This window comes from Rattus norvegicus, chromosome 5 (genome assembly GCF_036323735.1).
Source record: "Rattus norvegicus strain BN/NHsdMcwi chromosome 5, GRCr8, whole genome shotgun sequence".
Taxonomy (NCBI): domain Eukaryota; kingdom Metazoa; phylum Chordata; class Mammalia; order Rodentia; family Muridae; genus Rattus; species Rattus norvegicus.
In genome coordinates, this window is record NC_086023.1 from 90,437,870 (window position 1) to 90,453,014 (window position 15,145).

The window sequence follows — 15,145 nt, forward strand, 5'->3', positions numbered from 1 at the left end:
TCTATTGAATTCTTGGTAGGAACCCGTCCAGCTCCAACATTCTAGACTTGTAAACTATTAAGTCATTTGCTGTGTTCAATATCCTCTCACCTCTCCAGAAAACTCTACAAGGGCTGAGTGGTAACGTGACTAGTCCTCGAGATTTTTATATCGTTTAGAACCTCTTAAAGACTATTACACTTGGGGAGATGGTCAGGAAATACCAATTGCTGTACTAATATGGATATGGAAGATGGCACAAAATGGATAAATGACTCAGCCTCTACCAAAAGAAGTGGTGAGGCACAGATTAGACACCCAAGCGCTTCTGAGTTCTAGCTGTGGTTTACAGTTCAGTAGTCTAGCACTGCTGGTGCATGGTGCTGCTTTGACTTGTGCTGATCTTTATTCTCAAACTAACAAAAGCAGTCATGATCGTATGATCTTTTCTGAACAAGTCATTGCTGTCAGAGCAATAGAATAAAAGAAAGCTCTATTTACATCAACAAAAAACCTAAGGAAAATGTGTGTGCTAAGAAAATGTGTGTGGAGAGTGTGAACTTTGAGGTAAGAAATACTCATCTTTGTTATTTGAGCAAATATTTTGCTGAATTTCCAAAAAATAATGGTTTCAAGCATGGAAGGATACAATTCTCTAAGATTGAATCCACTAATAGCTGTGCACAGTGATTTATTAGCCATGCACAGATATCTCTGAGATGTGGTTTTATGTATGTTAACTATGACTCATAAGACTTGCCCACAACGTGCTTGCAAGTGGTATATGTGGGAATAAAGGGTAATTGATCTTATTGTGTTGTGTCAACTAATAAGTACTTACCCTCATTCTTCTCCTCTATCTAGACAAGAAAAATAAATTGCTTCCTACCCATACCCAGTACATAGATACCCAAAGCACTTTGCCAGTCACAGCACCTGTTATAGAAGAATATAAGGATAAAAAAGCAGGTAGATTGGCCTGTAACATCAGGATCTCCTAAAATCTCTATTTCCAACTTTCTAAAGACTTGCTGTGTTATAGGAAATGAGAAGTATATAAAGTAGGTTAGCAAGATTATCCCAGGGACTGTATTAAACACCATTATAAAGAGTCCATAAAAGGTCAATAAAGTCCTGGGCATACATATACAGTCTTCTGACATTTTACAAACTGCACCTAATTCTACAATGAAATGTGACTACTATAAATAGACTTTTCAGCCTACTGCCCAATTGCTTAACCCTCATCCATCCATATAAGGAGTATATGTAGAAGTCAGTGAATAAAAATGAAGAGGAAGGAAGACGATCAATAGGTAAAATTTTTGCCTCAACTCATCCCCCATTGTGACTTTTCAGCATTCTAGATGGCAACATTTTCAAACCTCAGACTTTATCTACACAGTCTAAAATACAGTGTTTGTCCAAGATAGCAAGAAGGTCTTTGCAATGCCCATAGAGCCCAGTCTCTGCAACAAGAGACATGCTTTGCAGTATGTCTGGCTCCTGGTGGATGGCATGGTCCACCCTGCTTGATTTTCTTACCTCTGTGAAATAAGAAAGTTGGTAAAACTTTTGAGATGCTTTCTAACACAGAATACTTGTAACTCCTGGTCAAACAAGTTTAAACACTCGCATCACAAGTGTTCTTAGTCACAATATAGGCAGTCTCCTATTTAGTGGTTTTTGTCAATTTGACATAAGCTAGAGTCATCTGTAAACAGGTAACCTCAATCGGGAAAATCCTCGATCAGATGGACTTTAGGTGACTCTCTAGGGCAATTTTTATCCTTTTTCTTTAGAAGTACATTTTAATTAACATACAATTGCATTGTTTTCCTTTCCCTTTTCTCCAGCCCTTCTAACTTACTCCAACTCCTCTTATGCCCTCTTTCTCACCTAAATTAATATATATGTATTATGTATATATTAATATATATGTAAAATTAATATATATTTTATTTATTGTAAATTAATATGTATATGTAAAATATATATATACATATATATATATATACAGAAGTGTATAAATACAACCTACTTTGTTGTTATGGTTTTAGTGCTGATTGTATTGAATAATTAGGAGACTCATTCTTGAGAGATATTCTCTCTCTCTGCCTCTCTCTCTCTCTCTCTCTCTCTCTCTCTCTCTCTCTCTCTCTGTAGTTATTAGCTTTGCCTGTAGTTTCTTGTCCAGGAATGTGACTGATACTTTTCCCATTTCTGCATTATTGACATCTATTGACTTTGGCACTGTGTAGATTGTGTTCATACAATCATTTCTATGAAAGAATGTCTCACAACAGACTTCCTGATATTCTGGCTGTTTCACTCACTCCATTTCTTCTTCTATGATGGCCCCTGAAGAATACATGCATAAATGGTGATATAGATGTTTCCATTGTTTCTTGCACTCCATGATATATCTCTACATTGTATCAATTGTGGTTTTCTGTGATTTCTGTGATGGTTTCTATTTGCTATAAAGAGAAGGTTTTTGGAATTTTTTGTTTTGTTTTGGGTTTTCTGTTTGTTTTTTGATCAGAACTTGTAGGGACCTTTACCTGTAGATATAAGGATAACATTTAGAATGTAGTTAGGATTATGCTTGTCTAGCAAAGTGAAGGTCAGAGATTCTCTTCTAAGATTTATCCTCTTGGCTCACAAAGCCTGGACCACAAGCCAGGGACCATGCAGGAGCTGGACCTAGACCCCCTACACAATTGTAACAACTATGCAGCTTGGCCGTCATGTGGATCCCTTACCATGTAGAACCAAAGGGCTGTCTTCATCTCTGTTCCCTCCAGTGGATCCCCTTCCCAACTACCTGGACTGCCAGTTTGGGCCTCAATGAGAGAGAATGTGCCTACAACCTGCTGGAACTACATACCTCAGAGTGGAGTGGTACCCAAGCAAAGCTCCCCTTCTCCTCAGAGGAGTCATGGTACAATGAATAGGAACAATGGTAGGATTCATTAGGGTAGGACTGGGAAGAGAAAAGGGAGAGAGGCTATGATGGGATGTAAAGTGAATAAAAAATTAAAATAAAAAAATGATTCATCCCTTCACTGACCTTGGAAAGTTAGCAGATTTCTAGTATCTGGCATGTTTCATTTTCTGTTAAGTGAGTCAAATAGCTGTCAGTTAACACCAACTATGAGTGCCATTTACAGTACCTTTACAATTGCATTAGCTGTTTCTCTCCCTTGGCATCATACATAGCAGTCTCTAGTATGATGGAAATAACACTGTGAGAAGGTTTTCAGGTTATATGCAATTTTAATATGAGTCCTCCATCCTAAAAGTATGAAATCATCAGTAATAGGGACTTACCTCCAATCTCTGAGAGACAACCAAGGGCAATTGTCATACTTTATACTGTTTGGGGAATCATTTAGATAACCTTGACTAACCACTCTAAAGGAGAGATTTTTGTGCCTGGTGCCATAATTATTTTATTCTATTCTATTTTTGTTAATCTGTTTTATGAAGAGTATTGTTTTCTATTATTGGATATTTTTTATTTACATTTCAAATGCTATTCCCTTTCCCAGTTTCACAGACATAAGTCCCCTATTCCATCTCCCTCCCTTTCTCCTATAATGGTATTCCCATCCCTATCCACTCCCCTTTCCTGCCCCTCCCCACATTTCCCTACACTTGGGGGTCCAGCCTTGGTAGGACCAAGGGCTTCTCATGAAGAGTATTTTTAATGCTAGTGACATAACTTTCTTTAAAATTCTCTCTCTCTCTCTCTCTCTCTCTCTCTCTCTGTAATTTCAGTAAATATAAAATAAAAAAATTCATTGAGGCTGTATGAAACAACCTTAGTGCTTCTGCACTGATGACTGATAGTGGCATCTTTGGGCAGGTGGTTCTAGGTGCCATAAGAAAGCAAGCCAAGCAAACCATGAGGAGAAAACCAGTGTTTTCTCATCTCTGTGGTCTCCACTTTGGTTTCTGCTTCCAGGTTCCTGCCCTACTTGAGTTCCTCTCTTTGCCTCTCTCTGTGATGGACTGTGGTTTGGATGTGTAGGCTTTTCCTTTTCAAGTAGCTTTTGGTCATTAAGCTTATCACAGCAAGGGAAAGAAAACTATGGCAAATAGGGAGCTATCTCATTGGCTCTGAGTTGTGTGAACCTTTGTATGACATGACATTCTTTCAAATTCCCTTTAAGAGAGGATTAATTTTAACTCCCCTGAGATAAATAGTATGAATGTATAATTCCAGCAATCTCTGTGATTAACAAGATCCCTGGGGATATGACATGAAGAAGGAGAAGGAGGAGAAGAAGGAAAAGGAGGAGGCAGAGGTGGAAGAGGGGGAGGAGGAGGAGGAGGAAGGAGGAGGAGGAAGGAGGAGGAGGAGGAGGAAGAGGAGGAAGAGGAGGAGGAGGAAGGAGGAGGAGAGAAGAAGAGGAAGGAGGAGGAGGAGGAAGAGGAGGAGGAAGGAGGAGGAGAGAAGGAGGAGGAGGAAGAAGAGGAAGAGGAGGAAGAGGAGGAGGAAGGAGGAGGAGAGAAGAAGAAGAAGAAGAAGAAGAAGAAGAAGAAGAAGAAGAAGAAGAAGAAGAAGAAGAAGAAGAAGAAGAAGAAGAAGCACCAGCAACAGCGTGCATACCTTCTGGGGATCCTGGTCTGGATGCCCTTGTCTATTCTATTAAGCATGAAGAAGGTAAAAAGGCAAAGAAAGGCACATCTAGTCACTTACTCTGTTTATGTATAATATTTAAAATTAACTTCATCCTATTTGTAATAAGTACAGAATCCGATAATGAGACATGACTATGCTCAAATAAAGTATCCAAATTTTTTCAAACTATAGATCCTTAGGTCTGACTCCTCATGTTGGAAATCAGTTCCTCAGAGAAGGGCATTTACAATACCCCTAACGTGCTTTTGCTGACTATTCAAATTTGCAAGCAAAAACTCCACAGCCATGTCTAGTGTATGCTTCAGTCTTCCCTTGGAGCCTGGTGAAAGTTGCCTTCCATTTGCTTGGAAACATCTGCTGTAATCTTGGGAAAGAGCAGCCTTCTTTGTTAATGGGGAGAAGAAAAGCTATTTACCTAGTTTGCAAGCCAAAGGAAAGAATAATTAATGTCAGAGCAGATATGACTTCCCCTCACTCTGTGCCCAAGGAATGCACAGGAATGATGAGAAGAACTTTAATTAATGTTTGAAAAGCACCATGATCCCTGGATTAGAGCACTGGAGAGAGGCATGGAGTGGTTTATTGTAATACAAGCAATTGTGATTTTTTTTTAAAGAAAACTCTAGGGGACAAAAATTTTTGAAGAGTTAAGGAAAAAAGACAAAAAGATGAAGGGGAAATAAAGGTAAATTTTTCCTATTCAAATTTGTCCATTAGAAATGGATAATATCTTGAAAACACACAGTTGAACAGAGGTGAGAGGTACACTTCGACTCTCCTAGGGAAGCTAAAGCATTATGGGTGTTCTCAGAGGAGCCTAAAGTCAGGAAGCAAGAAATTGGGTTGGGAAGTAGAGGTCTGACCCTGGACTTAGCTGATAATCAGTGATTTGCACTTACTAGCAATCACATGTCTGTGGGTCACTGTTTATTCACTGTTAAACATGAGAATTTTTTTTGTTTGGTTAGTTTTTTTATATTTTATTTTTAATTAACATTTAAGCTAGCATGAAAAGTAGTAGGTATCATTACGGCATTTTCAGACACATATGTTATCATACATTGTTCTTATTTACCCTCTCCCAACGCTCCTTGGTTTTACATTCAAAACTTGTTCAAATCTGCTACTGAGCTTTCTTCTCCATTTCCCTTCATTTTGAATGCAGTCCTCATGTTTTGTCCAGGTTGGTCTTGATCTCACTGGCTCAAGAGATCGTCTTGCCTTAGCTTCCTGAGCAGCTGGGACTGCAGATGCGCACCCTGGCTCTTCTGTAAGGTCTTATTTTAGCTTATAGGTTGATTAAGGTAGAAAGAATTGAAAAAGTAAAAATTCTAAGTATAGTACAATCAAGTCTTATAAGCAATTCACAGAATTTTTTTATCTATTGTTTTAACAATTTGCTGCTGTTTCTCTTAGTTTTTGAAATGCACCCACGTACATACCTGCATGTATGTATAGTAATGTACCTTTTTTCTAAACCGATTGTTGGTAAATTGAAGAGGTGATGACTCTTTGCTATAAATACTTTAATGTGCATCTCTTAAGAATTAGTATAGTGCTCAAATTCAATATATTATTATTCAGTATATACTTTATGTTCAACTGTTACCTCATGACCCAACATGACCCTATGTATCAACATTTCACCAACCTAAAGATTGAGAGAAAAATATCACAGTCTTATTTTCTTATCTCTTTAGCTTTATATATATTAACTTGAGTTTTCTTATTTACATTTCAAATGCTATTCCCTTTCCCGGTTTCCGGGCAAACATCCCCCTAATCCCCGCCTCCCCTTCTTTATGGGTGTTCCCCTCCCCATCCTCCCCCCATTGCCGCCCTCCCCCCAACAATCACGTTCACTGGGGGTTCAGTCTTAGCAGGACCAAGGGCTTCCCCTTCCACTGGTGATCTTACTAGGATATTCATTGCTACCTATGAGGTTGGAGCCCAGGGTCAGTCCATGTATAGTCTTCATGTAGTGGCTTAGTCCCTGGAAACTCTAGTTGCTTGGCATTGTTGTTCATAAGGGGTCACGAGCCCCTTCAAACTCTTCCAGTTCTTTCTCTGATTCCTTCAACGGGGGTCCTGTTCTCAGTTCAGTGGTTTACTGCTGGCATTCGCCTCTGTATTTGCTGTATTCTGACTGTGTCTCTCAGGAGAGATCTTCATCCGGCTCCTGTCTGCCTGCACTTCCTTGCTTCATCCATCTTGTCTAATTGGATGGCTGTATATGTATGGGCCACATGTGGGGCAGGCTCTGAATGGGTGTTCCTTCTGTCTCTGTTTTAATCTTTGCCTCTCTATTCCCTGCCAAGGATATTCTTGCTCCCCCTTTTAAAGGAGTGAAGCATTCACATTTTGATCATCCGTCTTGAGTTTCATGTGTTCTAGGCATCTAGGGTAATTCAAGCATTTGGGCTAATAGCCACTTATTAATGAGTGCATACTATGTGTGTTTTCCTGTGATTGGGTTACCTCACTCAGGATGATATTTTCAAGTTCCAACCATTTGTCTATGAATTTCATAAAGGCATTGTTTTTGATAGCTGAGTAATATTCCATTGTGTAGATGTACCACATTTTCTGTATCCATTCCTCTGTTGAAGGGCATCTGAGTTCTTTCCAGCTTCTGGCTATTATAAATAAGGCTGTTGTGAACATAGTGGAGCACGTGTCTTTTTTATATGTTGGGGCATCTTGTGGGTATATACCCAAGAGAGGTATAGCTGGATCCTCAGGTAGTTCAATGTCCAATTTTCTGAGGAACCTCCAGACTGATTTCCAGAATGGTTTTACCAGTCTGCAATCCCACCAATGGAGGAGTGTTCCTCTTTCTCCACATCCTCACCAGCATTTGTTGTCACCTGAGTTTTTGATCTTAGCCATTCTCACTGGTGTGAGGTGAAATCTCAGGGTTGTTTTGATTTGCATTTCCCTTATGACTAAAGATGTTGAACATTTCTTTAGGTTTTTCTCAGCCATTCAGCATTCCTCAGCTGTGAATTCTTTGTTTAGTTCTGAACCCCATTTTTTAATAGGGTTATTTGTCTCCCTGCGGTCTAACTTCTTGAGTTCTTTGTATATTTTGGATATAAGCCCTCTATCTGTTGTAGGATTGGTAAAGATCTTTTCCCAATCTGTTGGTTGCCATTTTGTCCTAACCACAGTGTCCTTTGCCTTACAGAAACTTTGCAGTTTTGAGATCCCATTTGTCAATTCTTGATCTTATAGCATAAGCCATTGGTGTTTTGTTCAGGAAACTTTTTCCGGTGCCCATGTGTTCCAGATGCTTCCCTAGTTTTTCTTCTATTAGTTTGAGTGTATCTGCTTTGATGTGGAGGTCCTTGATCCACTTGGACTTAAGCTTTGTACAGGGTGATAAGCATGGATCGATCTGCATTCTTCTACATGTTGACCTCCAGTTGAACCAGCACCATTTTCTGAAAATGCTATCTTTTTTCCATTTGATGGTTTTGGCTCCTTTGTCAAAAATCAAGTGACCATAGGTGTGTGGGTTCATTTCTGGGTCTTCAATTCTGTTCCATTGGTCTATCTGTCTGTCTCTGTACCAATACCATGCAGTTTTTATCACTATTGCTCTGTAATACTGCTTGAGTTCAGGGATAGTGATTCCCCCTGAAGTCCTTTTATTGTTGAGGATAGTTTTAGCTATCCTGGGTTTTTTGTTATTCCAGATGAATTTGCAAATTGTTCTGTCTAACTCTTTGAAGAATTGGATTGGTATTTTGATGGGGATTGCATTGAATCTGTAGATCGCTTTTGGTAAAATGGCCATTTTTACTATATTAATCCTGCCAATCCATGAGCATGGGAGATCTTTCCATCTTCTGAGGAATTCTTCAATTTCTTTCTTCAGAGTCTTGATGTTCTTATTGTACAGATCTTTTACTTGCTTGGTTAAAGTCACACCGAGGTACTTTATATTGTTTGGGTCTATTATGAAGGGTGTCATTTCCCTAATTTCTTTCTTGGCTTGTTTCTCTTTTAAACATGAGAATTTTAAAGAAAGTTTATATTACTCAAAGATTAATGGAGATGAGTTGGGATAGTATGTGAAATTGTTATACTGACTTTATTGATAATAAATAATGATAAAGGTGACTTCAACCAATATCAGATTTCAAGAAATAGAGTCTAATTTCCTCATAAGAGGCATTTTACATCTAATTTTCAACAAAATTTATAGCTGTCCTTTTCTCTGTGCCCAGCAGAAGCCAACTCTTCCCTTGCTTTAAATACATTTGATGATCCCTCAGCTCTTATTCCCAGTGATGCTAATTTCAAGTCTTTAGTTTAAATTTGATGTTCACGTCTGCATTCATAATTCATGATTGATATAGTGTACCTTGTTTTGTACAAATTCAAAGCATTATTCATTATTATTATTATGTGTATGAACTCTTTTATACTTCCAATCTCATCTTTCCGTTTTCCTAAAACTAAATTCTTAAATTCGCCTTTGTTGAAATAAATATTCACTATTCTTATAATGATAAGCAATAAAGTAGTAATATGCATATGTATATATGTATGCATATATGTATATATATAGATATATATAGGGGTGTGTATAGCATGCAATGTTTTAATCTCATTTGTTATATTTCTTTGATATATATTATTTAATATGATTAGGTTCTTGACTACTGGAATTTTAAAATTTTTTTTGTCCATTAGAATTCTCTCTCTCTCTTCTTTCCTCTTTTTGACTTACCCTTCTCTCTCTCCCTGTGTCCATCTTGCCCCTTTCCCCTTCCAAACCATACATTTCCATAGCTCAACATCTTCCTACCATGATGCAGACTAATCATGTTTTCAGTCATCTGAATAAATTCTATACAAGGATTCTTTTTGTCTCCTTAAGAACTTTCTTTACTTTTCCCTAGTTTTACAATCTTAACTATTCCATGACATCCCTGTTTCCATTTGCTCATTTTTACAGTAAATGTTCTCTGTCGGAGTTTGAACAGGCTGTATATGATATGTTAAATGCTCCTCCACATATCTTAACATAACTATGTTCTGTCATCAATTGACTACTTAAATTTGGTAGTTTCCAATTTACACCACCTGAAAATTTTTGATCTAGTTGAAATTCTTACAAGTCCTCCTCTATAGTGGAAAATTTTCTCTGTTATATATACTTAGAAGTAACATTGTTGAATGTTCAAATAGAAAGATCTTTAAGATATTGTCAAATTACTCCCCAAAGTAATTTTTACGAATTCATGCTTCATGAGAAGTGTAAAAGCATTTCAATTTAGGTGAGTTTTCATTTAGTATTCCAGGCACTCAATGAACCCTTTCAACTTGAAAATTGTGTCCTTTCATTCAGGGAAATATCTGACAGTATTTCTTATTGCTTATGACTCTCTCTCTCTCTCTCTCTCTCTCTCTCTCTCTCTCTCTCTCTCTCTTTAACTCCTTGTAGAATTCATAAGAGAGAAATGTGTGCCACCTCAACTTAATCTTGGCGTTTTGTAACCTCTCTTTCTTCATTGTTAATTTTGATATTTCTTATTATTTTATTGGCATTCATCAATGTTTGGCAAATTAAATATTGTACACATTTTGATATACAATATGATGTTGAAATACGTGTACTTTACCTAGTTGCTAAATCCAATTAATCAGACAGACATTGCCTCATACCTCTGCTTCTTGTAATGGAAATGCTTGGAATCCCCTTTCTTAGTGCTTTTGCAGTGCATAATGCACAACTACTGTAACTGTGTTGAACTTGTTGCTGCTATATAATTAAATTTGTGACCTTTGACCAATTATGTGGTCTAATATTTGCATGTTAAAATATTTGAATATTCTTCTTCGAAATATTCCCAAGGGTTTTTTTTGGGGGGGGTGTGCGTAAATTTTTAACTTTAGCTATTAGCAGTTTTCAATATTATTTTAAGTTCTATTTATGGGCAATTAATTAACAAAACTTTCCACCTTAATATATGTGGTGGTTTGAATATGCTAGGAATTGAAAGTGGCAAAATTAGAAGGTACAGCCTTCCTAGAATAGGTGGGCCTTGCCCAATAGCCTCGGTAGAATACTCAGCCACTCCTGCACCATGCCTGCCTGGATGTTGCCATGCTTCCACCTTGATGATAATGTACTGATCCTCTGAATTTGTAAGCCAGCCCCAATTGAGTATCCTTATAAAGTTGCCTTGGTAATGGTGTCTGTTAACAGTAATAAAACCCTAACTAAGACAAAAGTTGGTACCAGGAACTGGGTTATTGCTGTGATAGGAGTGATCATGTTTTTGTTTGGAAGAATGTGGATTTGGGAACTTTGGATTTGGGAAGCAGTGGAATTCTTTAAATGAATTTCAATGGGCTATTCTAGTAGGAATATGGAAGACTTTGCTGCTGATAGCGATTTGAACACTACAGATCCTGCCCGAGTGGTGTCAGTGGAGAAGAGCCTTGGTGTGTGTCATCGAGACTGTTTTTGTTGCAATTTGATTAAGAATGGAACTGGTGTTTGCCCTTGTCTGAAGAGTCTACCTGAGGCTAAGGTAAAGAGATTTATATTAATTACTTTGACTCAAAAACTCCCAGCCGAGACTTTGTTTTCTGTTTTAGTCTCATGGAAAACATTCTGATCAACCATAGCAAGCATAAAAAGAAAAAAATACAAAATGTATGGCTCAAGTAATAATAAAGGAGAACCAGGAAATGAAATGAAGCTGAATGCTGTGAACAAGAAGATAAATAGATTAAGGAAGTGGTGATCTCAGGACAAGATTCCACCTAGATAAACTTATTGTTTGTATTTGCAATTGGAGAAAGAATGGTTTGTACTTTTAATCTGGAATGGACTACAACCAAAATGGAGGGCACACTTGGATTCCATATGTAGGCTGGAAGACAGTCTTTTGTTCCAGATCTTTCAGAGCAGTGGCCAGGAAAAGCTTGGGCTCAGGCATGATGCTACACACTTTTAATTCCAGGAGAAAAGGCCAAGCTGTGTTCTGAGTTCAAGGCCATCTTGAGACACAGCAAGTTCCAAGAGAAGAAAAACTTAAGTCAAAACATTAGTTAAGTAATTGGATGAACTGAAATAGAGACTTTGAACTGTGGACTTTTAACATTGCTGAGACTGTCATAGATTATGGGTATTTTGGAAGTTGGACTAAATGCATTTTGCATTATGCTGTGTTTAGGTATGGCCCCCATAGTGTTAAAAAAGCTTGTGAGGAGATATATTAGGTTGGGTATGCTTGATCCAGGGACTGGCACTATTGGGAGATGTAGCCTTCTTTAAGTAGGTATAATATTGTTGGAGTAAGTATGTCATTGTGGGGGTGGGCACTGAGGCATTCTTCCTAACCATGTGGGACTCAGTTTTCTCCTAGTTGACTTTAGGTGAGGATATAGAATTCCATCCAGCATGCCTGGATGCTGCCATAGTCCCACCTTGATGATAATGGACTAAGCCTTTGAGCCTGTAAGCCAGCTCTAATTAAATGTCCTTATAAGAGTCACTTTGGTAATAGTGAATGCTCACAACACTGAAACACTAATTAAGACACTGTATGTCCTAATGTTGTGATAAGCCATAACTAGAACTGAAGCAGAGACATATAGACATGCTGCTTACTGGCCTGCTCTCAAGGTTCAATTCTTCTACCTCTCTTATGCCTTCCAAAATCACCTGCCCAGACTTGGCACCACACACAGCAGCTGGGTCTTCCTATATCAACCAGTAATCAAGAAAGTGCCCTACAGCTTTGGCTATAGACCAATCTCATGGAGGCTCTTCTCAGTTGAGGTTCCCTCTCCCCAGATGATCTGGTTTGAGTCAATTTGATGAAAACAAAACAAATAACCGATACACTATAGAAGTCACCTGTAGAGTCATAACACTAGCAATCTTGAAGGACTTCTGTTAGGTACATTCACAAGGGGATTGAGTAATCTGCCTGGAGTCATCTTCATTCTCACTTCCTGGATAGATCAGTGCAGTCTTTAAAGGCACAGCTGAAATTCTCACACCAATGGAAGCCTTCCTGATATGATAGTTCAAGAAGACCTGCCTTTCACTTTGTGTCATCTACTCTACTTCTTTACCATACCCAAGCGCTACCATAGCCAAGTGTTTGTCTCTCACAGACATACTAGAAACTACCTGAAGATAAAACATTTTTCCCCTCATATTAAGCTTGTTTAAAAGAAATGCCAGTGGGGGTTGGGGATTTAGCTCAGTGGTAGAGTGCTTGCCTAGCAAGTACAAGGCCCTGGGTTTGGTCCTCAGTTCCAGAAAAAAAAATGCCAGTGATCTGTGCTTTTAATAGTCTAAATTTATGTTATGGATTCCCATATCTTTATTTGAGCCATCAAAGAAGAATAAAATTATAAACTAGCCAAATTGTTCATTGTCATTATATCCCCTCCTCTAATCCTCCTCAAATACCTATATCTAAAGAGAACACATTCTTTTTTGAATATTTCTTATTCTCTCATATATTACATCCTGTCACTAGCTTCCCCTTCCTCTACTGGTGTCAGCCCAATATCACTTCCTCTCTTTCCTTGATCTACCCATCCTCTTCCTCCTCTTAGAAATAAGTGGACCTCCCAGGGACCGGACATGGAATAACAAAGTTCAATAAGACTAGGCACAATCTCTCATCTCAAGGCTGAACCAGGCAACCCAGCAAGAGAAAGGAAGTTCTTAAAAGCATGCGAAAGAGTGAGAAACATTCCTTCCCCTGTTAGTAGTTCCACAAGAACACCAAGCTACATAAACACAACATACATGCAGAGGACTCAATTCAAACTTATATATACTCTATACTTATTGCGTCATGATCTGTGAACCTCTAAGAAGCCTACTTAGTTGATTCTCTGTCATGTTCTTGTGGTGTCCTTGACTTCACTGGCTCCCACCATCCTTTCTCTCCCTCTTCCTGAGATTTCCCAAGCACTGCCCATGTTTGGCCAAGAGCCTCTGTATATGCTCTCATCAGTTGACAGATGAAGCCTCTCTGATGAAAGTGGGCCGTGCTCCAATCTATGAGTTAGCAAAACACCATTTGGAATAGTCTCATTGACTTACTTTAAAAGGTGTACTCTTTCTAGGTATGCATGCCCACAGATATTGTGCTTTTTAATTTTAAAAGAAGAGGCTTACTTAATTGTATGTATGCATTTTTTGCTGTTTTTCTAAACTTTATATAGAAAAGATATATAAACTACGAGAGAATTATAAATATATTGGAAAAAGAACAATAAATAATCAGTGATAAAAACTTTAAAAAATGTATTTTATTTTAAAACTACGTAAGAAACTCACAAAATGTGAAAGTTAAAAACTCGGCATGAACAATAAGCAAGAAAAGAAAACACAGATTTAATTAGAAAAACCTTTCAGATAAATCAAAACTAAAACTGAGTATGTCATGTAGAACATAATGCTGAACAATGCTTGGAGGGAAGCTCAGATCTTCTTATGTTTTAAAATATAAGTAAAAATATTTTAAATTTTTACACATCAATTTTCTGTGTGAATTAGACTTTAAAAAGAGTAGAAAGTTGCATGCAACAAAAACATATTTAAGGAAAAATAATCATAAGGATATAAATAAATTTTAAGTAAAATAGAGATAACCACTCAAACAGGAATACAAAATTTCTTTCATTGGGTAATCAAAATAGTTGAAATTTTTTTTCCGTTCATGTACATAAGAAAATAGAAGACAGAAATATTAAAACCAGAAATGAAAGAGATTCTTTCAATAATAAAAAAAATTAAGTAAGAAAATTATCCAATGACAAAAATAACAAAAATTTTTTAAAGAGATAAGCTGTTGAAACTTACTTAAGAAGACAAGACAATTTGAACAGACTTGGAATTAGCAGTGACTGAATTATTATTAAATATTTTTGAAAAGTAAGCCAGGAAACAGGGGGTATCAAGTAAAAACCAAGCAAATATTTGAAAAATTAGCATTAATCTTCTGTGAACATTGAAAGGAGTTGAGAAAGAAATACTTAATTCAACCGTGTTGGTGTTTTTTGGCACACACACACACACACACACACACACACACACATACACACAGAAAGAAGGAAGAGAGGAAGAGAGAGAGAGAGAGAGAAAGAGAGAGAGAGAGAGAGAGAACAAACATTACAAGAAATTAAAAACAAAACAGCTATAGAAAAAAGAAAAAGATTTTCTTCTAATTATTCCACATAGGAAAATAGTGAATTCAGTCCTAGACATTGAAGAAGAAATAACGACAACACAGGGTGGACGTGTGGACAAATTAAATGTTTTATTTTAAAAGGTAAAAGGCAAGATAAAGCATTGCAGCACAGAATTCAAAGAAGAGAGAACTTAAAAATAAAAAAAAAGTCTTAACAGGTCAATAGTTTCCACTTCTGAATCTATTCATTCTGTCACAGAGTAAGTCTACTGAACAAGACGCTGGGTCTAAGTTCAGCAACAAACGAAATTTAGAATAGTTCCTAGACTAGCTT